The following is a 2,893-nucleotide window of genomic DNA, read 5'->3' on the forward strand; positions in this document are numbered from 1 at the left end:
TTCCTAAACCTCTCAAGGAAAATATGAGCAAGGAAAACTACAGACCAATCTTGATCAAGACTCTAAATGACAAAAATTTAAAAAGTATGTTAATGAACTGAATCCAGCAATACATTTTAAAGGATAGTAAAGTTAAAGTAAACCTAGAAATTTAAGTTCTTTTAACATTAGAAAAATCAAGTAATAAAGTTACCACGTTAAAAAATTAAAAGAGGAAAAACTGTATCTGCCTGCCAATAGATGTAGAAAAATCATTTGATAAAATTCAACAACCCACTGATGATTTAAAAATAAAATCTAGCACTCTCCTCCAGCCACCCAAGATGCCTAAAATAAAGAAGGTGAAGGGGAAGAACGCAGCCCTGGCCCCTGCTGTCATCAAGAAGCAGGAGACCAAGAAGGTGGTCAGTGCCCTGTTTGAGAAAAGGCCCAAGAATTTTGGCATCAGACAGGACATCCAGCCCAAAGGGGACCTTACCCACTTTGTCAAATGGCTTTGCTATATCTGGCTGCAATGCAGAAGGGCTATTCTCTCTAAGCATCTAAAAGTGCCTCCCCTGACTACCCAGTTCACCCAGGCCTTGGAACACCAAACAGCTCCTCAAATGCTTAAGCTGGCCCACAAATACAGCAAGAGAAGCAGCAGAGATTGTTGGCCCCAGCTGAGAAGAAAGCTGCTGGGAAAGAGGGTGTCCCCACTAAGAGGGTGCCTGTCCTTTGAGCTGGGGATTTTCCTGTCACCACCATGGTGGAAAACAAGAAGGCTCAGCTGGTAATGATTATACATGATGTGGATCTCATTGAGCTGGTTGTCTTCCTGCCTGCTCTGTGTCACAAGATGGGGCTTCCCTACTGTATTATCAAGGGGGAAGACAAGGCTGGAATATATGGTCCACAGGAAGACCTGCACCACTGTTGCCTTCACACAGGTTAACTCGGAAGAAAAAGGAGCTCTGGCTAAGCTGGTGGAATGTATCGGGACCAATTACAATGACAGAGGCAGGACCTGCCGTCACCAGGGAGGCAACATCCTGGGTCCAAAGTTGGTAGCTCACATCGCCAAATTGGAAAAGGCAAAGGCTAAAGTACTGGCCACTAAATTGGGCTAAGTGTACACTGTTGAATTTTCTGTACATGAAAGTGAGAAAGAATTCTCTTTCAAAAAAAATTTTTTTTTAAATCTAAACTCTTTTTCAGCAAACTAGGAGTGGAAGAGAAAATTATTTTCATCTTACAGTATGGACAAAATTGCTCAAGGTAAACCACATAGTAAATGGTATTTTCTTTATGATTAGGAACAAGACCAGTACCATACCAGTACCATTGTACCATATCCTCACTCTTACAATAATATAGCACAGGTTTTGGCTAGTGCTCTAGGGCAAGAAAAAAACCTATAAAATATGGTTAATTAAAAGGAAGACATTAAATTGTTACTATTCTTGAGAGATAAATTATTTATCTAGAACTTCAGTAGGATTATATTAGTTGGAGTGACTAGATTATTCTGTGATAAAAAGCCACAAAATTTCAGAAGCTTAAAAAACAAGAACTTATATTTTATTCACACTACCTGTCTAATAAGGGAGAGCAGAGAAGTGCTCATTGCATTCTCTCAAGGACCCCAGCTGACAGTAACCCAAATGAGACACACGATCAGAGGGAGATGGGAGAATCACCAAACTTGTGAATGTTGGCTGCTGGTAGATTCATCCCATTAATGATGCCAAACTGGATCAAAGGTAGTCATGGGGAAGTCCGTTTAGTGGTAAAAGTGTTGCTAAGTGAGAGAGCAGAGCTGACTGCAAACAGAAACATCCAACAAGCCTCTAGAAAGGCAGGGTAGAAGCTTAGAGTTGAAACTGAGATTCAAGATGAAAACCCATGAAGAAGTAGTAATTTATTTGATTCAATATGTTCAGTAAATACTGGTTAATTCCAGGAATATACATTGTCCAAGACTATTGATTGAAATTGTTGGACTAACAAATCCTGTCTTTTTATGGAATCTTTTCTTATCAACAGTGAGGATTATTTACACAGACTAAATCTGACAGCAGTGGTCCATTTTTTCCCCTCTTTTTTAAAAATCAAAAGGAAAATACAGCTTGGTTACCTCAAAGCTGTATCAGACCAGGCATAGATTTTTTCAGAGTCATTCATGGTGGAGGTCTGAAAAAAAAGAGTAATTGTGATGAATAGTACTTATGGTATGCAAACATTGAGTATTAATAACAATAACTATGTCTTTTTTATTATAATTCCATCAAAACTGACCTTTGAATAACTTATGTTACTGCTTTAAAAAAGCCTTCTGTAAGATGGCAGCGAAAATTCCAGAAGAGCAGGGAGAGGTAGGTATGCTGGGGTGGGAGCAGGCGGGGAAAATTGTGAAGGAGGACCACAGGGCAGGGAGTGGGCAGAAGCAGTATGAAAGGAGAGAATTATGAAATTTTTTCCACGGTACTTAGATATGGATGTAGGTTTGAATTATGCCATTATATGCACAGATTTGTACTTACGTGAGTTTAACTCATAAGTAGAGAAAATTATTTTAATTGAGCTATTTAGAAAACACCTCCAGCAAAATCAAAAGTAAACTGTGTGGTGCATTCTACTTTCCAGGGCACTCTATTTTAGCAAATGCATTTTACCTTTATGATAATTATCAAACACTTATGTTTTATGGATGGAGCCCTATAGCATAATGCTCAGTCTGCTTTGCATAACTATGATGATTTGCTCCCCTTTTTAACACAGCATAAATGTTTTTGTCCTTATGCAATTGATCTTGTTCCCTGGTGGCTGGCTCAAAACACTGGGCCTGCGTCCAAGGTACTGTTGCAGAATATTAGTCTCCCAATAATAAAAAACGTTCATTTTCTTCATCTTC

General features: G+C 39.0%; 1 pseudogene; it reads left to right on the top strand.

Moving 5' to 3' along the window:
- Positions 1-317: 317 nt before the first annotated feature.
- Positions 318-1,109, top strand: LOC113913231 (annotated as a pseudogene).
- The last annotated feature ends 1,784 nt before the right edge of the window (positions 1,110-2,893 follow it).

This window comes from Zalophus californianus, chromosome 14 (assembly GCF_009762305.2).
Source record: "Zalophus californianus isolate mZalCal1 chromosome 14, mZalCal1.pri.v2, whole genome shotgun sequence".
Taxonomy (NCBI): domain Eukaryota; kingdom Metazoa; phylum Chordata; class Mammalia; order Carnivora; family Otariidae; genus Zalophus; species Zalophus californianus.